Source organism: Ursus arctos, unplaced genomic scaffold (genome assembly GCF_023065955.2).
Source record: "Ursus arctos isolate Adak ecotype North America unplaced genomic scaffold, UrsArc2.0 scaffold_5, whole genome shotgun sequence".
Taxonomy (NCBI): domain Eukaryota; kingdom Metazoa; phylum Chordata; class Mammalia; order Carnivora; family Ursidae; genus Ursus; species Ursus arctos.
This window is the reverse complement of record NW_026623067.1, coordinates 41,817,726-41,839,007: the sequence shown is the minus strand read 5'-3', so window position 1 is coordinate 41,839,007 and position 21,282 is coordinate 41,817,726. Positions and strand designations below refer to the sequence as shown.

Sequence of the window (21,282 nt, the reverse complement as noted above, 5' to 3'; positions counted from 1 at the left end):
AGATTGTTTTCTTAATTTCTTTTTTCTACTACTTTGTTTTTAGTGTATAGAAATGCAACATGTGTTTTTGTATCCTACAGGTATACTGAATTCATTAATCAAAATAGTTCTTTTGGTGGGGTCTTTGGGTTTTCTTTGTATAGTATTATGTAATCAGCAAACAGTAAAAATTTTACTTCTTCCTTACCAATCTGAATGCTTTTTTTTCTTTGTCTGGTTGTTGTGGCTAGGACTTCCGGTATTATGTTGAATGGAAGTGGCGAGAGTGGTCATCCTTGTTTTCTCCTGATCTTAGAGAAAAAGCTTTCATTTCCTAACAATGAGCATCATGTTAGCTCTAGGTTTTTTATATATGGCCTTTATTATGTTGAGGTATATTCCCTCTACACCCACTTTGTTGAGATTTTTATCATGAACAGATGTTAGATTTTGTCAAATGCTCTTTCTGCATCCATTAAGATTATCATATCATTTTTATTCTTTTTATTATAATGTGATATATGACAGAGATTGATTTGTGGATACTGAACCATGCTTGCATCCTTGGAATAAATCCTACTTGATTGGGGTGAATGATCCTTTTAATGAGTTGTCGAATTCAGTTTGCTAATATTTTGTTGAGGATTTTTGCATTTATGTTCATCAGAAATACTTGCCTATGGTTTTCTTTTTTAAGAGTATTTTGTCTGTTTGTGGTATCAGGCCTTATAGAATGAGTTTAGAAGCTTTCTTTCCTTTTCTATGTTTTTTAAATAATTTGAGAATAGTTAAATATTAACTCTTATTCAAATTTTTGGTTATATTCATCTGTGAAGTTACCTAGCCCTGTACTTTTATTTGTTGGGAGTCTTTGATTATCAATTTAGTAATTACTAGTAATAGGTCTGCTCATGTTTTCTAGTTCTTCCTGATTGAGGTTCGGAAGCTTGCATGGTTCCAAGAATTCATTTCTTCTAGGTTGTCTAATTTGTTGGCATATAATTTGCACAGTATTCTCTTAAAATCCTTTGTATTTCTGTAGTATCGGTTGAAATTTCTCGTTTCTCATTTTTTCTTTGAGTTCTTTCTCTTTTATCCTTGATGAGTCTGGCTAAAGGTTTATCAATTTTGTTATCTTTTCAAGGAAGCAGCTTTTGGTTTTATTGATATTTTTCATTTGTCTCTACTCCTCAAGTCTATTTTTATAAAGTCTCTGATCTTTATTATTTCTTTGCTTCTACTAACTTTGGGCTTTGTTGGTTCTTCTTTTTCTAGTTCTGTTAGGTGTAAGGTTAGGTTTTTTATTTGAGATTTTTGTTTCTTAAGGTGGGCCTGTAGCACCTCTTAGAACTGCTGTGTACTAAAGATTTGCTTCATTTTTTTGCAATTTTCATTTGTCTCCATGTATTTTGTAATTTTTCTTTGTTGACTCGTTGATTATTTAGTAGCATGTTGTTTACATGTGTTTGTTCTCTTTTTTTCCAGTTTTTTTCTTGTAATTGATTTCTAGTTTCATAATATTGTGGTTGGAAAAGATGCTTGATATAAGTTTGGTCTTCTTACATTTATTTAGACCTGGTTTGTGGCCTAACACATGAAGAGAATGTATATTCTTTTTTAGGGAAGATGGATGGATGGAGATATATATCTATATATCTATATATCTATATCTATATCTATATATATATATATGAAGTCCATATAGACGATAAACATATACACAATGTGTTGTTCAAAACCATTGTTTCCTTATTGACTTTCTGTCTGGATGATCTAGCCATTGATGTAAATGGGTATTAAACTCCCCTTTTGTTATTGTATTACTGTCACCTTCTCCGTTTATATATGCTAATATTTGCTTTGTACATTTACACGCTTCTGTGTTGAGTATATAGATATTTACAACGATTACATTCTCTTGTTGGATTGAGTCCCTTATCATTATGTAATGCCCTTGTTTGTCTCTTATTAAAGTCTTTGCTTTAAGATCTATTTCTGATATTTATCTTGCTAGCACAGTCTTTTTCTAAAATTTTCGTTTCCATTTGCATGTAATATCTTCTTCCATTTCTTTACTTTCAGTCTGTGAATGACTTTAGGTCTAAAGTTGGTATCTAGAGCAGTAAATAAATGGGGCTTGTTTTTGTATCCATTTATTTAACCTGGGTTTTCTGACTGGGACATTAAGTCCATTTACATTTAAAGTAATTATTGATGAGTCTCTGTTTATTGCCATTTTGTTAATTGTTTTCTGGGTTTTTTTGTAGGTATTCTCTTTTAGTTTCTTCTTCTGTTTTTCTCTTCCCTTGTGGCTTGATGGTTTGTTTTTTTTTTTTTTTTTTACTGTTATACTTGGATTCCTTTCTCTTGAATTTTTATATATCTGTTACAGGTTTTGGAATTTTGGTTACCACTGGTTTCATTAATAACTTTCTTTGTGTCTCGCAGTGTATATTAAATTGATGGTTGCTTAAGTTTGAACACATTCTAAGATCACCATGGATTTACTCCATGGATTTACTCCCCCCTCCACATTTTATGTACACGATGTACTGTTTTGCATCTGTTTATTTTGTGTATTGCTTGACTGATTTTTTGTACACAGAATTGATTTTACTACTTTTGTGTTTTATCAGCCTACTATGTTTACCTAATGTTTGCTTTTACCAGTGAATTTTGTACCTTTTATAATTTTCTTACTTAGAATCATGGTAATTTCTTTCCATTTAAAAGTTTCCTTTAACATTTCTTTAAAGCTAGTTCAGTAGTGAACTCCTTTCACTTGGTTTGTCAGGGAAACTCTTTATCTCTCTTTCAGTTCTGAATGATAACCTTGCTCCGTAGAGTATTTTTGGTTGTAGGTTTTTTGTTTTCAGCACTTCGACTATATCACACTACTCCCTTCTGTCCTGTAAAGTTTCTTATAGTTTGATAGGCTTATGGGGTTCCCTTGTAAGTATTTTTTTTCTCTTGCTGCTTTCAAGATATTTTTTTTTTCATCTTTAGACATTTTAATTATTATGTGTCTTGGTGTGGATTTCCTTGGGCTAATCTTGTTCGGCATTCACTGTGATACCTAGACCTGGACATCCTTTACCTTGCCCAGATTAGGGAAGTTTTCAGATTAAGGAAGTTTTCAGCTATTGTCCCTTCAAATAAGTTTTCTGCCTACCACCCCCCACCTCTCTTTTCCTTCTGGAATCCCTATAATGTGAATGTGTTATGCTAGATACTGTTGTTGAGGTCTCTGAACATAGTCTGATTTTTTTTATCATTCTTTTTTTCTTTTTGCTATTTAGCTTGGTTCCTTTCCATTACCCCATCTTCCAGATCACTGCTCCCTTCTTCTGAGTCTTCTAATCTGTTGTTGGTTCCCTCTAGTGTATTTTTCATTCCAATTATTGTGTTTCTCAGCTTTGACTGGTTTTTTATATCTTTTTCAGTTTTCGGTGAGCTCATCCACTCTTTAGTCCAGTGAGTATCTTTATGAGCATTACTTTGAAATCTTTATCATCAGGTAGATTGCTTGATTTTACGGTGTTTAGGGACATATTCCTCTGTCTCTTCATTTGGTGTAACTCTGTGTGTTTGATTCTCTGTATTAGGTAGGTGAGCTGCATTACCTGGTTTTGAAAGTAGTATGGCCTTGTGTAGAAGAAGTACTGTGGTGCCCTTCAGTGCAAACCCCTCATGGTCAAAAGCAGCAAGCACCCCAAAGGGTAGCCCCTGTAGTAGCTGCATGTACACTTTTGTTATGGATGAGTTGCCTTTGCTCTGGACATGCTGGTGGGTGGGGCTTGCCATCAGTCCAGCTTGCTCTAAAGACCCCCATCACCTCCTGCAAGTATACTGGGCAGTGTTTTGGGTTTTGTATGTTGTTGAGAGGCCCAGCTGCAGAAATCTTAGGCACACTGGTGAGCAGGCTGTCACTCAGCCTGGCTATGTGCAGATAACTGCGGTGACAGCTACAGGTGCACTGAAGGTCAGGTGCTGCCCACATAATCAGCTATGTGGGGTTATCTTCCTCTTCCCCCCCCTTCACCAGGGCAGGAGTCACTTTGTTGTGGTACTGGTCCTGGCCAGGGATGCCTACCAGGTATGTTGGGACAGGAGCTGCCTGGGGGAGGGGGGGAGGTCCCTGCTCAGGCTGGCAGTTTGGGTGGGATCTGTCCTTAGGGGATCACTGGGGCGAGACACATGGTACTAGGATGATAGATAGTGTTAGCACTGGCTCCTGCAATCATATGGCTATCTAGACCAGGGAGGACAAGAAAATTGGTACCAGAACCAGCATTTTGTTCCTAGAGAAATGTCCTGCGAATCCCTGCTCGTCTAGCACACACCCTAAAATTGGTCAATAAATCACCTGCAGGTATACCTCAGATGACTTTCAAACCTTTGCTTCTGTGTTATGTCTCAGGCTGAGTTACTTAGCATACTGCCTTTTTAAGGGCAGAGTGTCAGTTTGTTATAGCCCTCTGGCCTGTCTGGAGTTAAGCCCTGCTGATTTTCAAAATCGGATGTTGCGGAGACCTATGTTTCCAGTGCAGGTCTCCAGGGCTGGGGGTCCCTGGTATGGGGTCTGATCCTCTCGGTCCTTTGTGCTTGTACTGTACCTCCCATTTGTGGTTAGTCTCTCAGGGAGTTTGGTTCTCAACCATGTCTTTGCCTCTCCTAATGTGGCCTTCTCTCTAGGACTGGCTGTATTACATGTGTCTTGCTAATCTTCGGGTTGTTTTCAAAGTTTGTTATAATGCGTGTAGTTGTTGCTTTGGTGTGTCAGTAGGAGGAAGCAAACTCAGGATCCTCCTACTCCATCATCTTTCCTGCACCCCCTAGTTTCACTTTCTAATGACCTTATTTAGGTCCTTCCTAAAATCCTGAAGATAGGGCCATGCTCAATGTTTACTCACCTGGAAGCCATAATGACCTGGAGATGGGGAGGCCTGGCCCCTTTAGACTTGGCATATGCTCTCTGGTTGATCAAAACTCCCTGGCACTCGTGACTCTTACACCTGGCTTGTTGCCTTCCAGGCATGTGAATTCTTGGGTCCTACATAGCATGATCCAGTTTTGCAAAATATACATGGCTCTGCATGAAATGTTACCAAAAGTTCTCTCAGAGTAGTGGGATAATGGGTGATTTTCATTTTCTTCCTCATAGTTTTTGTATTTTCTAAATTGTATTACAAAACATGTATTAGTTTTCTGATTAAAAAAGAGTAACTTATTTTTTAAATGTAAATCATTAAACACCATAGAGCCCCATGCTAAAATACAGAGGACAGATGTTAACATTATATTCTTAAGGGAAAATTACATTTCTGAATTCCCTTAACCAAAATAATGGACTAGGTTATTGATGATTTTTTCATTCACTGTGTTTTTTCCCATTATTTAATAAAAACACATTATTGAAATTTAAATAAGATGGAACAATCTTACTAGATTTAGATTGCTTTTTTTTTATTGCAAAGTATTGTACCTTCACCCCAATTCTAAGTGAATAATAGCCTCACCTTTAAGAAAACCATTTTGCTCTCTGTGTAAGTAATAATACTCCTGATAGTATGAGGCAAAGGAATGAAATTGTTATCATTCAGATCTTTGATTTCATGGAGAATATGTTCAACTTAAATTTTTATTAAAATACTAGTGGTTTAGAAAAACTAACTGCAGCATAAGCAATATGCAGTATCTCTGAATTGGTGATCTAAAACGTTTCCCCCCAGATTTTGCTGAGCTATGATTGACCTAGAACACTGTATCAGTTTAAGGTGTACAGAAGGTATACATAATAACGTGATACCTGTATATGGCAAACTGATCACCACAACGACTTCAGTTAACAGTCATCACTACACATGGTTATGAATTTTTTTATTTTGTGATGAACTTTTAAGATCTACCTTTTTAGCAACTTTCAAATATACAATACTGTATTGTTAATTATAGTCACCCTACTGTACTTTATATCCCCAGGACTTACTCATGTGGTAAGTTTGAAAACGGAAAGTTTGTATTTCTTGACCATCTTCATCCAGTTCTCCCATCCCTCTTCCCCTGTCTCTGGCAACCATTAGTCTGTTTCTGTGAGTTTATTTTTTTAGATTCCACATATATGTGAAATCATACAGTATTTGTCTTTGTCTGATTTCTCTCACTTAGCATAATGCCCTTAGATTCCACCTATGCTTTCGCAAATAGCCAGATTTTCTTTTTTATGGCTGAATAATATCTCTATTATTAATAATATCTATCTATTCAGAAATGCCAAGGCCAAGAAAAGGCTGAGAAACTCTTCTAGATAAAAAAAAAATACATTATAACTAAAAGTGATATGTGATCCTGATTTTGATCCTGGACCATCAGAAAAATAGCTGTAAAGGTCATTCTTGGAACAACCGAAAGACTTGGAATATGGCCTATGAACTAGATAATGGTACTGTACCAATATAAAATTTCCTGAGTTTTATAACTGCATTGTGTTTATATAAAAGGCTGTCCTCATTTTTAGTAAATTCACTGTGAAATAAGTGAGTAAAGGGAAATACTGTCTCCTACTTACTCTTAAATAGCTCAGAATAAATAATTTGCATATAAATGTAATCCTATATATATCTACACTGCTATCTATCTATGAAAATAGAAGGGAAGAGATAAAATTAAAGAAAAAAATAGAAACAATGGATGGATCTGGTAAAGTGTACACGGAGATGGTTTATACTGTTGTAAATTTCCTGTAATTAAAAATTATATCAAAATGAAAATTCCAAAAATATTCTAGTCATAACCTACCCTTTCTTGTCTCATCACCACAAATTCCCAACACCGAGCTCCAGCCTCATCAGACAACTTACCTAGACAACCCTGTGCTTTCCGGGCTCTATACTTTTCAGCCTACTATTTTGTCTTCCTCAAAATCCCTCATTTGTCTTCTCTGCCTATCTAAAGCCACATAATCTTCAAGATGTAGGCCAGTGGTAATTACTTCTCAAAGACTTCGAGCATACTTCTTGAAGACTTCTAGCCTAACTCAGATTGAATTGACCTTCCTCTCCTGGTACACATTATCTGATCCATGTTGCTAATATAGTCTCTCCTTTAAAGTAGACTAGGTTGTACTGTGGTAACAAGGCCAAAATGTGAGAGGGTTAAAACCAGCTGAGGTTTCTTTTTCATGAGTTGGGTTTTGTTCATTGGGGTCACTCAGGGCCTGAGGATGATGGAAACTCTATCCTGACATGTATTCCCATGATTCCATACCAGAGGGAAAGGAACATTGGAAATCGTGAGCTGGCTCTTAAAGCTCCTCATTAGAAATAACTAAGTCACTGTGTTCCTTTCTCTTCGATTAAAGAAGCTATATGGACATGCCTAATTTTACAGGGGTTGGAAAGTACAATCTGCCAGGAGGGGACCATGAAGAGCTCTAAGGTTTATTGCATCACACAAATATTACTGTGCATGTCACTATTCTCCAGTGCATTGTATAGCATCTTTTGTCCTATTCAACTTTCCATTCAACCCTTCAAGCCCAATGTTTAATACAAAGTCACTGCTTAATGCTTATTGTCTGCTGGAGTGTTCCTCGAGAGACTTGCCCAGGGTTGTGGAGCCTCTGTGACTTAGCTTCACGTCTCTGCATTCCTAGCCCTGTTCACTACAGAGAAACAAAACAAAACAAAGATAAAAATCCACAGATTTCCCAGTCAGCATCCCACCCTTCTTAAGCTGCAATCTGCCAATAGGACTACGGTTACTTTACTATACTAGTTAATATTTTACATTCCTCAATCTATATGCAGTAACCCACTTTAGAATTTTCCTGCAGCCAAAGAATACCAAAGGAATATATTGATTAAAATCCAATAAATAAATACACGTAATTTTTTTCAATCTGCCATGAGTTCTCACTTTTGCTTTTGAGAGTTTCTCTCATCATTTCTCTTTCATGGCTCTTTTCATTCAAACTTGATCACAGCGTCTTTTAGAATTATATACTTTTAATAACAAAGGCCAGGAAAATTCTAAAAGTCTTCAAAAGGTATAGGAAAATATCAAAGTCTAAAACAAGCGTTCAAAACAAATTCCACCAGGCTGGCATATGTTCTTGGTTAACTCATGAAATAGAAAATCTGATCGTGGTTAAATCAGATTCCCATCCACCTTTGTATTTATGCATTTATTTAGTTCTCTTATGAATATTAGTATTACCCATTCCTCAGGTCCCACTGGAACACTACATTACTAGCGGTGTATTTCTCTCTGCGGGAAAGAGAAGAGTGGAAATTGGCTGTAGAAAACGTGCAGAGGGGTAAGATGCTCTGAGAGAGTTTGCCTGTTAGGTATATTGAATCATCGTCACTTCAGTGAAATGCAACAAAATAGGCAATCTTTGCAGATCAGCATGGTTTTTCAATTCAAGTCAGAATTTCAATGTGTGGCATGGAATGAAGAGGGATGATGAATGCAGGAGGCAGTATGCAGGAGTAACTCAAACGCAAAGCATCTGTTGTTGCCTGGATCCCAGGAAGCTGGGCTTTGTGGAGAATTTCTTATTGCTCCATGATGTCTGCCATGTTGAGGAGGCAGGTCAGAGATTGGATTAGTGTTGTGGCTACTTCTACCAGCAACCACGGAGGTATGACATAAGTGGAAGTGCCTTGCCTAATTCAGATTTCCAAATGCAAAATGGAAACAATCTGGGTATCTTTGATTTCGAGTAAAGCTTCAGTATCTCCCTGTAAGGGTGAGCAATCTCTTAGTGACAGATCATTTTATGAGGCTTCTAACTAAGATGAGCAAGCCTGTTTTGATAACATAAAATTGGCAGGAACTTGAGCTCGAAATTTGAATAGAGCTCAAACTGAATATCTGCACAAGTTTGAAGAGGCACAGATGATTTATGCAAATTGTTTAAGGAATGCTTTCCCTGGGCACATCTGCAGGCTCACATGGGCTGAAGGTGGAAGATGAGATAGAAACTCTTTAGTTAACGTGACAACTGGCTTTTTTGTTTGTTTCTCCCTAGTAATTAGGAATCAAATTGAAAAATTAATAATATCTAACATTCTTGGAGCAGCTTTATTGAGAGAAGACCTAGGGTAAGGTGCTTTGAAATTGCTTAGAGGTGCTACTGCTGTTCTCATTTTCCTGATGAGAAATGTGGGGCTCAGGTATATAAGAAGTTTATTCAGTGCCCATGGCAGTAAGTGGCAGACAGGGTTTTGAACTCAGGCACTCTGTTTCCAGAATCCACTTGTCTAACTTACTCTGTATTATATTGACCTTCCTAGATAAAACAGAGTAACTCTAGGGAATTGAGTTATTTAAAACTCAAAGTGAATAGTCTGATGAAAAGAATGACAGAAAACTCAGAATACTTTAAATTTGTCACTCTTAGCTAAACTCTGCAGAACATTCTTTCTGAAATAGGACGGCTCTTTTCATTCCCAGGAAATTGACGGAATATCTTATAAATGAATAGGCCCTTTTGACTTGTGACCATCTAATTGGGGTCCTCCATCACACCATCAGTGAGAAGGGTGGAGAATACCTATCTTTCTCAATCTGATATAAACAATTTAACTATTAGGATTATTGAGGGTAGGCATAATTTGCAGCAAAGAATCTGTTAATGGTTTATTTGATTGGACCTACTTTGACCTCTATCTCCCCCTCTCCCACGATATGCATTTTGTAAGTTGAGGTGTTGTGCCAGGAGGATGACAAAAGTGGAAGAAGGGGAATTTACTGCGATTTAAGAGCTTATAATATTCCAGGGATCTCCTCTTTGTGAGTGAGTTTTCTCTAGACCTCAAATGCTGGAATCATCCCTGACTCAGGGCCAATCTCATGTCCGCTCTCACCAGGACTACTGCAACACTGTCGTAACTGGCCTCTTTGCTTGCACTTGATAGAACTGTAACCTATCCTTTTCACAGGGGCTAGCATAGATTCTTTTAAATTGCAGGTCATATCTGCTACCTCTTCCACCCAAACCCTCTAAGTAGCTTTCCATTTCACTTAATGCCGTTTAGATCTCTCTTCGCTCACTTCCTATCACCCTCCCTTCTCACATTCTGCTCCAGCCACACTGGCTGCCTGCATGCACCTGGCTCAGAGCAGTACCCTGGACCCTTCCCTTACGTGAAACCCTCATCTCCTGGGGCCTCTAAAGACTTATCTCCTTACTTCACTAGATTTGTAAATATTAACTGAAACACTTTCCCTCATTCCCATTTCTTCCAAAACAATGCCTCTGACCACTCTTCATCCCATTACTGTGATTTATATTTCTTCCTAACACTATCACCTGAAATGTTCTGTATGTTATGTGTTTATTTATTGTCTCTCTTCTTCACACAGAATGCAAATTCTATGAGACTTTGAACTTGATTTGTGTACTGCTTAGTGTTACGTAAATGATTGAGTGAGTAGTATGGAGCAAAGCTGTAGGAACCAGTCACATAGTTTTAATGGGTATTAGGCTTGGCAAATTATAACATAAAATGAAAGGCCAGGAAGCAGAGGATAAAAATTAACACTAATGTGTAATATGTTAAAAAAAAAAAAAAAACACGTAATCTATAGGCACCCCCGAAATAACATATTCCATAGGCAAAACAAAAATCATATTCCACAGGCATCCAAATCATCCCTAAAGGTTGAGAAGGTCTAAATTAAATTTTGATGGATGAGTTTCAAAGGGAGAAAGGAGGAGTTCTGGGGAAAATTCTGTCATCCCAAAGTCTGTAAGATAAAGGTTAAATGAGTCCCTTAAGATCAATCTGGAGTCTGGGATTTTTTGTGTCTTTACGACACAGTGTGCACTCTACCACACTGTGGGTCACCTACTGGACGCCAGGGACTGTGGGAGAGAACTCAGGCTCTCAAGTCGTAACTCACAGAAACTTTGTGATGTAGGCCACTGTGATCCCCACATGTAGATGAGAAAATAGAGGCTCAGAGAGATTAAATACTGTGTCTGAGAATGAAGAACTGCTCTGATGACTCTCCCTTACTAAGCCTTACCCCGGTGACTTTGGATCTGCGGGGCAGCTCTTCTCCCTCCCAGCTGCTGGGTCATGTAATGGGCTTTGGCCATAGACTGACATATTTTCAGATCCTGTGTACTGTGTACTGTGTCATCAGAACATGTTGGATTACTTAAGAAAAACCTGTTTTGTTCAAGTATATGTAGATTCCACAAATAGGACTGGATATATCCTATGAGTGCCATTTCTTTGAATAAGAATTCCATTTTCTAGGACCAATTGACTTTAAAAGTATTGACACTTCGAAATGACCACTGGTTTGCAATAGTTACTCTCCATGAAAGCTTGCTCAGTGCTTCTATTAAAGCATTCTAACATGGTCTTTCAACAGATAGAGATATATGATAAGCTTTTGTATTTTAATAAAGCGAATGCTACTTAGTGTATTTTAGCTCTTATAAGTGTGCACAGTTTAATGTTAAGAGAACAAATTGATAATATCAAAAGTACACATTTTAGAAATAAGGAAGAGATTTCTTGCATCCATTCCAACGATTCCAATTAATTCCAATTCCAATTAATACAAAGAAGGTCAAGAGTTAACAATGTAATGGTCAAGCACATAAGTTTGACCAACTAACTGTGACATCTTTGGCAAATTTCTTAATACCTCTGGGTCTCAGTTTCTTCATGTCTATAATGAGCTAATGCAGTTGGGCCATTTACCACAGTGGCACATAGAAAGCACTCTATAAGTGGTACTGGTTATTGTTATAACCAACGTTACTAAAAGGAAGTGTCATATGGCAAAAGATCAGAGATCCTACTCCAATTCTCCCCCTCACCTCAGTCCTCAGAACATGTACAGTAATAGGAATCTTGCTGGGATATCACATAAATCAAAAATAATAGAACTTGAGTGAGTCCTTTAAAATGATATAAAAACGTCTCAAGTGTGATGACAGAATGTGAGCAATTATATGGGGTTTCACTTCATGTGTGCCACACTGGAGAACAAAGCTGAAATGGAACACGTCTCTGTTGACATGAAACATTACCACCCCTCTGCATTTGCTACACACGCTCTCTGTTGTGTTGTTTTTAAACCATATTGTGGTGTGGTGCTCCTCCTTCTTGACTTAGTCCCTTTTCTCATAAATTCTGCCAGGAGATCTAAGAGCAGATGGTGCCTTATTGTTCAAGAAAGTGGTATTTTTGTTGAGTGTTTGATCACATTGTTCTGTGGGGGACTGGCTTGTCAGCGACTTGTGCCATCAGGATAAGATATATGCCAGGAAAAATGAAAACAGCATATTTGCTAAGTCTGTCAGAGGATATACTGATAATTGCATCAAAACCTGAAACCATAGTTTCAAAGGTTAAAACATATGAAAGGAGTATTTTCATTTTGTCAAATAAATCCAGGCTTTGAGGCCATGTATGTACCATAATAAGATGAAGGCAACAATCCACACAGACTGTGACCCTAACTTCTGAAAACACCCAACTAATATAGAAAGGCTGGAGATGACTTCTTTGACTCTACAGCCATTATTGAATACCCACTGTGGCATGCGTTGTGCTCCGCGGTGCTGGTGAGTAAGGGGCAGTGCCTAAGGTAGGGTGAGCTCAGTCTTGCAGGTGAGAAAAACAAACAGATAAATTAAGCAATAAGGCTATTCTGTACTTTCCTACACCATAGATTCATTCTCTGCATTTCCTCTGTGCCCTGGGAGGGAGGCTAATGCCAGTGAATTGCTCCCTTACCCGCTGGCTTCAAGGCGAGTTCAGCCAATCGTATTTCTGGCAGGAGGGTCACAGGGGTGACATTTTCTCTCACTCCTCTCCGCTTGGACATCTAGCTTCTGGCAGTGGCTGTGGCTTCCATGGCTGCTCTCCTTCCATCTTCTGCTCTTCCCAAGCTCCAGCTCTCACTGGGTTCTGGGCAACACTGCTTCCTTCTCCCTTGAAGGATGGAAGCCTTCAAAATTAGGAGTATTTTTATTTTGTCAAATAAATCCATTCTTCCTGCTTCAGCTCTCCTGTTAGGTAACTTCGGTAGCTGCTATTCTCTGAGTGTCTTACCATTTCTTGTTTATTCCATTAACCATGCAAAACCTCAGAAGTAGGCCTTTACTGTACCTGTCTTCACTTGAAATCTATTTCTTGACAGGTGCAAGGGCTGTAACAGAAACTAGTTTCTTCCACATTCATTCTATCATAGACTATTTATTGAGTGCCTATATGTGAGAGTGTACTAGTCACAAGGTATAAACTAGTACTTTCTAGAACTTGACAGAAATATTCTGCACTGCTGCAGATGCTAGCCACTAGGCATATGTGATGGCTGAGCACTTGAAATGTGGCTGATGTGACTGAGCAATTGAATTTTAAATTTAAATTTATATAGCAGCACCCAGCTATTGGTTAGTGGCTACCGTACTGGACCGACAAGTGGGGAATAACTCTTTTGAATAGAGCTAGAAGTGAAGAAAGATCAGGATCCGTTCTGAGATAGGGCTAGGAAGGTGACATGTGGGCTGCTCTGTGCACGAGTAGGTTCTTTACCAGGCAGAGAACTGTGGAGCGTGCATTCTGGGCAAAGGGAGCATCTTACGTAAATGCTGAGAGGCTTTGGCATATGGAAGGTAAGCGCAGAGTATCGCATAGTATTCAAACGGTCAGAGTATAGCAATCAATCAAGAGGGATGTCTTGGAAAAGGAGATGGTGTTGTGTTGGGGCTGCATGTTGATGACTCTTCTTTCGTGTCCATATTTCACTGTTCTTTTATACGCCACAATAACGCCATCATGCTGACCATCTTAAAACGTGAATATTCAGCGTGAGAGTGATGATATGTGACTATTCCTTTTAAAAATATTCCATTGAGGGGGCACCTGGGTGGCTCAGTTGGTTAAGCATCTGTCTTCTGCATAGGTCATAATCTCAGGCTCCTGGGATGGAGCCGCACGGCTGGCTCCCTGCTCAGCGGGGAGTCTTCTCCCTCTCTCTTGCTCTGTTCCCCCTCCCCCCCGCTCTTTCTCTCAAATAAAATCTTTAAGAAATAATATTCCATTGAGCTTTCAATTTCAGTAAATACTAAAGTGATTATAGTATGCTCAATTTTGTTGCCCCCTATTTTTTGGGGTTTTGCTAGAAAAGTGAATTCACTATTACTTGATACAGGGATGGGCAAGGTGCCAAGAAGCATAAATGAGGTACTTAGAGACATGACTGAAAAAGATCAGAAAAAAATTCCTGGATAAATTGTGAAGTCTGTGCTTGGCTTGAACAATTGGTCAGAATTTTCTAGGTGGATTTGTGTAGCTCTGTGGGTTGGGTATTGGAAGAGAGGGGTGATGGGAGTGGAATGGAGTGTGTTCCTGTCAGAAAACATTAAATATGAGATAATGACAGGGCTGAGAGAAAGTTGGAGTGGTGTGAAGGATCAGATCTACAAAGATCTAAGTTATAAAAGGATCACTCTGGATGAATGTCTTTGGAGAGATGTCAGTTAGAAGCCGGTAGCAGCAACGCAGGGAAAACATAATGATATCTGAACACAGGTTCTGAGGAATAATATCTCACTTGTGATCTTTCATGCTTCTAAAGTTTACTATGTTTCTTTGAAAAATAACGACTGCTTTTGCTCTAGGTCATAATAATAATAACTGCTATTTACTAAGAAATTACTATGTGCCAATCACTCAGAAGAGACTTTACATGCTGTGTATTAATTCACTTAATCCTTTCTGCAACACTATGAAGCAGGTACTTGCATTACCCCCTAATTTTACAGATGAATACATGGAGGTTCAGCAAAGTTGAGTAACTCTCTCAAGGTTACCCTTAGTCATTTACCTTGAATATTGAGTTGACCTGGAAATAACATTATCTAATATAGAATGAACTCCAAAAAAGTCATACCTGTCTTGTAGACTTTGAACAGAAAAGGATGATCATTTTAAGAAGGATGGAAAAAAGTAAATGTGAATGCTGCCAAGGTCATCACTATTAAGCCATCCAAGATTATTCAGTTTACCTTGATTGTCTTCCTAATATTCTTATTGATCAAAATGCTTCTCAGTTTAAATATTTCAATGTGAATAATGTTAAATACGGAATATAATTTTTTAAAGTGATTTTAAGGGGACAGGCTTGACAGATTTTGAAATATCTTTTCTTTTTATAGACCAGATCATTGTCGCTGAATACTGAAATACGAGGTTCTGGATGCTTGCTGAATACTTGTACTCTTAGGATCTGTGTACATAGGACTTAGCTTAAGATCACCCCCTGCAGTGTAGTATTAGCAACTTTCATTTGTTTATTTTATAAGGACTTTTCCTGCCCAAAGATAGAATTCAGTAAATTGAGGCAGAAAGCCATGCAGTTGCACTATTTTAATAGAAAATGCCTTAATATAGGACTTAATATAGGATCTAAATTTCTTCTCATTTCAAATAGGTTGTAAAAAGAATATAATTTGGTAAGAGGTGGGATGTTGTCTGGGTTCCCAAAACCCAACACTCATTTAGTTCCCAGCTTAGAAATCTAATAATTACTCCCACTACTGTAGCATTCACTTACATATCCTGGCTGTCCATAAGTCTTGTAAAATTCCATCATAGTCACATTAGATGGCACTCACTGAAATAGAATATGCCAACCCATGCAACCTTATAAAACTCCCACTCTCCCACTGAACCGGACCTCACATTGATTTCTTCTCATAATAACCTTTCTAATAAATAGAATTCTGTTAGTTTTCATTAAAATAGCTATAAGCCAATTGGATGAAATCAAGTCGGGGAGAAGGGCTTACGACGAACACTCTCCCTCAATGAATGCTTTTTATCTCATTCTGTAGTCGAGGACTGCATAGAACAAAAGCATAGCACAGTCCAGTTATTAGAGTAATAATGACAAGTCAATATTTACAGACACAATTTTTTTTAGGTGCAGAAACAGTAGACACCGTGATATGTCTGAGGATCCGGGACCATAAGCATTTTGGTTGTGTCGAAACATAGGGAATGTGGAAAATATTAGTCAAAGATGAGACTCTAAAAGGAGGTCAAGGCCAGGTCACTGAAAGATGTGGTTCCATGCTAAGGAAATTGGATTGTATCCATCTATAGTCACAACTGCTGAGAGCCCCTTGGACTTGGAGGATAAAACTGATCTAGAGCTTCATTATCGTCCGAACTGTAGCCGCAGAGGATTTGGAAACTCATTACTCCATTCGGAACCGGTGTGTTACGTAACTGAAGGGACTAGAGGGCCATCCCCTGTAAAGCGGTCCCACAGCACTGACACCAGGTTTGGCACACGGAGATGGTTAGTTTGGTGGAGGCTGAGAATGCTTGCTGTACTGGGGTCTCTCAATGGAGTGCCTTTTCCAGGGAGCCGTGAACCAAGCGAAATCAGTTGAAATCGGGTCAAGTTATCATTAGTGAGTTAAAATCACAAGAGTGGCTAATCAACTGTTGTCAAGGAAAATCTTAAGTCAAACATATGGAAAATGAGACGTATGAATCATAGCACCAGCTTGGCTTCAGCCCTCAGGCAAATGAAACTCAATCAGGAAAAATATATTCAGTAGAAACATGACTTGTTCTAATTCTGTCTAAGGCACCTCCCTTCCAGAAGCAGAGCGCCCTCCACAGATCTAAAGACGACAATTTTTCTCTTACGTCTGAAGTTACACTGCAAGTTTGATGTTGGTCTGACCCTCTCCAACTGTGCAAATATTGGACAAGTACCTTACATGCTCTAATTCTTATTTTTATCATCTTAAAAATAGCCAAATCTGCCTCAGGGGGCTCTAAGCTCCAGGAGGGCAGGGACTATGCCTGTCATCTGCACAGCTGAATCTCTACTGAACAGCACAAGATCAGGCACATGGCAGGCATCTAACAGATGTCTGTGGAAGAAGTGCGTAAGTGTGCGAGGAGAACGAAATGTCATAGCACGTCATGAAAATGCTCTGTAGGCCATAGAATGCCATATGTATGGTGATGTTCTGATGCTTCAGATTCTAAGTTCAATAAAAATCCACTCAGATTCACATCAAAAGTACATCACATATTAAAAGATCTTCAGCCACTTTCCTCCCTAACACCAAAAGGCAACAGCTAAACTAATTGTCACTTATTATTCGGCCCAATGTATAGATGAGGAAATCCAGCCTGAGGTAGGCGAAGTAAACTTCTCAAGATAGTGAAGAAGAGGTCACACCAAGACTCAAATTCAGGTCTGTCTGCCCCCACAGCCCATGACCCATGCTACCTCTTAAATGAAAATCTTAGACCTTCTTTTTTACTCTAAAACGAGTTGTAGTTTAAAAAAATCCATGTCAAACTGTCCGGTCCTACCGAAGGAGTCTACTTGATGAAAAGGGAATTACTGAATTAAATAGGGCATCACATTTATTTCAGTATATGTCTTCTCAACTCCCAAACTCTATAATTCTTTCTACGGACTCAACTTACTAGGCCTCATCTTCATAAAACAAATGTGGGAGAAATGTTGGGTTCTTCATTCACAGACCCGGGTTTCTATGATTTGTGTGTGTGTGTGTGTGTGTGTGTGCGCGCGCAATTCCACTTTTTGTCTGTTACTTTTCATTTGTAAAGCATAAAATTCTCCTAAACAATATCCTTCTCTAGAAGACGGTGCTCTGTGCCTCATGCAATTATATGTTTCTGATGGTTTTAGAAGTTGGAGCCATCATCCTAAAAAGTGAACATACCGCCTAAAGGTGTAAGATATTATCTCATTACAATGAAATCTAAAGTAGTTCCAATTAAGGAAGCCTCTTATAAGTATATGGGGGAAAGTCATGGATGCCTTTTGCCAGAATTATTGCCTGTCGTACCCATTTTCTCTCTGCATCTGTCCTCACCTTTTTCTTTTTTAACTGCTCTCCTGTCCTTTTCAATTCATCCCTTTACTCGTGGCTAGCTGCAGGTGTTCAAAACAGGGAAGCCCTAGCTTCTGAACCTGCTTCCCCAAACGAACACATTCAGTGCTGTAGATGGTATTTCAAAACCATGGGAAAGGCCATCTAGTCAGGAGCCATTCTGTTCCAGTCACTTGTAGTCAGGGCAGCTGGGCTCATCTCCCCTACTGCGTGTGATCCTTACCTGCACATACAGGCTCGTTAGTAAGGCCGCCTCCTCCAGGAGAAAATGACTGATAACACTAACATAAGGTGGCTTTTTTGAAGAATGACTGATTAGAAACTCTTTCAAACAGAGGTCTAAAGATGTCATATCCATATATGCTTCAAAGGAGACTGGGTCTAAATTTTCAACTTCCAAAACAAAGTTAATTTCTCTAAAATATTAGTGGATGTATAAGCCTGAGGAAGAACCAATACATGTTATCCTTTTAACGCATTTATTTAGCATAGACTAAAATTATATTGACCCCAAATCGTTCCATGAAAAATGAAAATACCAATTACTAGATTAATTTGGGTTATTTGGCTACTTTACAAAAATAGCTGAAAGAAATACTGTCTGAAAATACAAATGCTGGAAATATGTTAAATTTATCATGGATGTGGCCTTGTCTCACATACATTTACTTGTAGTTCATTTATTTGGTCAGAGTAGCTCAATTATCCCTTGTATAAGGTTTATTAAACCTTTTATTGAAGTCTGCTTATCTGTTAGTGTCCAAAACAGTTACCAAGAGAAATGGGAGCTCATCTAACCTTACTCCCTAAATACTTCTATCTTCTTTTTCCCTTAGAATCTTTGTGCTTCTTCACTTCCTTTACCTGTCAAATGAAGATCCATCCATTTGAAAAAAATTATTTTGAATACATGCTAGTTATGGAGATCCATGTATGGCTTGAACATTTCTTGAGTGTCAAGAAGATAAAAAGAATACATTCCAATACACACACAAAATAGTGTTACTTTCCTTTTTTGGATCCTGTAGAGTATCTGAGGAAATATAAAAGCCTTTTGATCTTCCGGGCATCTGAAAATGGAAAGCTGCCACAGGAAGAATCAACTGCACAAATAGTGATTCATATGAAATAGCTAATTGGACCGAGCCCCTGGAGAAAGTACAAAAAGCTGAGAGATGGAGAGGTGCATATTGCTCTGTGTATTCTGGCAAAATGAAAGTCTTCTCCCATTTACATTTCTTCTTATTAATATGCTACATGGACTATTGGCATATCCTATTTTATTCTGTTTGCAGGGCTTAAGAAGGTGACTCAGGGGCAGCTAATGAAGAAGGACAAGCACCTAATATCAGTCAAATGTTTCATTATTCCTTTTACATTAATCTCCCCTTCTGCAAAGATTAGTCCAAGTGCTTAGCTGGAGAAACTAGGAGGAAATATGGACAGCAATGGAGATCAGATTAATCCTGGCCCTTTGAACACAAGTAGAGAATTTGGCTGAGTGTTGAAAAAAGTAGTAAAACCAGATTCCATTTGAACAAGAGCAATTTAATCACTACACAAAGCAGAACAGTCTGCATCTGGGCATCCATGGCTTTAATTGAACTCATGAAGAACTGAGTGTTTTATAGATGATGTGATTCTTAGCTCAGGTCTGAACTGGCAAATAAAAAGTCCTGCACCTTCAGGCTGAATTATAAACTCAGTTTTTCCTTTTCCTTTTTTTTTTTTTTTTTTTAAGAAGTTTTCCTCATTATTTCTAGAAACATTTCTCAAGCACAGGAAGTAAACTGTCAGCAATTAATTATCCAGGCTCATTGGACAAAGTTTTCTGGTCCTTCTCCCAGTTCTTTTATCAGAGAAATCCAGGGTGCTTGTCTGTGTTTGGACAATGGAGACAGCTTCATGAGAGCTGGGAAGAGCCCTGGGAAGAGAGGTTGGAATAAAGTGGACTCAGTTTGCCCACCTGAACCAGAGGAAGAGACTGGGTTCTTCCGTAAACTTGATCCTGTTTCTTTTTCACAAGTCACTAGCCATCTTCTGCCTAAAATGGCAGGGAGTGCTTAGCAGAAAGAACACGGTTATAATAAGTCATTTATTGAGCTCTTGCTGTTTACTAGAAACTACAGAACTTTAACCAATGCCGTGATTTAGGCCTCAAATGGCATCACCATGTTTTTTTTATTCTATAGATAAATTGTGTTTGTGAAGAAATACTGGCTGCTGAAGTAAAGTGTGATTACTGATATAGAGGTAAGTCCTTCGGGAACAGAAGATAAAGAGACCAGTGGCAAGACAGCTTTCCTGAACCTACTGTGTACAATGAATCTAGGCAGTCAGGGCATTGTTCTGGGAGAGGGCTGTCATATGGTGCAAGGGATTGGGGAATTCTAACTTTGAAGCAAATGAAATCTGTATAAAGTCCATTTTCTTTCTCCTGACACAATGCTTTAACTTACTTTCAAAGCATGGATAATATTATGCAACCCAAAAACCTTTCTGTTTCCACTGATCAAGTGACCCTTTTAAATTGTTATTATCCAGAATGAAGGGGCCAACGTTAGAGAGGGAGAAGTATACTGGTCTTTTAATACAGTTTTCACAATCAGATAATCTGACTCCAAGACAGATGCTTTAAACCATGCAAACTGGGGTTCAGGGAGCAATAGGGTCAGTATCACCTAGCAGTCAGCTAGAAATGCAGAATGTCAAGCCTTACTCCAGGTCTACTGATTCATCGTCAACATTTTATCAAGATCCCTGCAAAGTCTGCATGCACCTAAGAGATAAATGGCACTGCTGTCATTATTTCCTTGGTGTTCAATCCTGAGTGGCATCCAAATCACGTTGAAGTTTTGTAAACCTGCGGTCTTGCCAACCTCCCGGTGTATACCTTTGGGGAGAGATGGGGCATCCATAGCTTTACTAAATTCCACAAGGGATTTTGATATTTAGCCAAAGTTAGTTTTGACTTTAGCCTTGGGGATTTTTTAGGCAGATAACAGAGATCTGACCAAGGATGGAGAAGCATCTCTCAGTACCTGCAGACTCTCTCTGGGTCGCATTTTAGACGGTGGCAGCAGAAAATCTTGTATTCTCTCCCGGGCCTTTAATTTCTTCTCTGAACTTTACAGATGCCTAAATTTTTCCAAAGGCATTCTGTTGAGTCTTTCATCACATTCTCCTCCTCCTTCCACACACTGATCTATCTACTCACCTTCCACTCATGATGAGAAGAGAGAGAAGCAAGAGAGCATGGAGGTAAAGGACAGGCAGTGCTCTTCCTTGTTTGTCCCCCTTCAAGTTTTGCTTCTGGAGAAGGAATGGAGCCAATAAAAACTGGGAAAACCTCCTGCTTTTTCTTTCTTTATGCTTTT

At 38.6% G+C, this 21,282-nt stretch overlaps 1 long non-coding RNA gene across 1 annotated transcript in view; it reads left to right on the top strand.

Annotated features, from left to right (window-relative positions):
* Positions 1 to 20,158, top strand: part of LOC123001071 (uncharacterized) — a 242,833-nt gene extending 222,675 nt beyond the window's left edge. The window contains exon 3 of the long non-coding RNA XR_006409593.3: positions 20,098 to 20,158. This is a non-coding gene — a long non-coding RNA (uncharacterized LOC123001071). The remainder of the gene's footprint in view (positions 1 to 20,097) is intronic.
* The last annotated feature ends 1,124 nt before the right edge of the window (positions 20,159 to 21,282 follow it).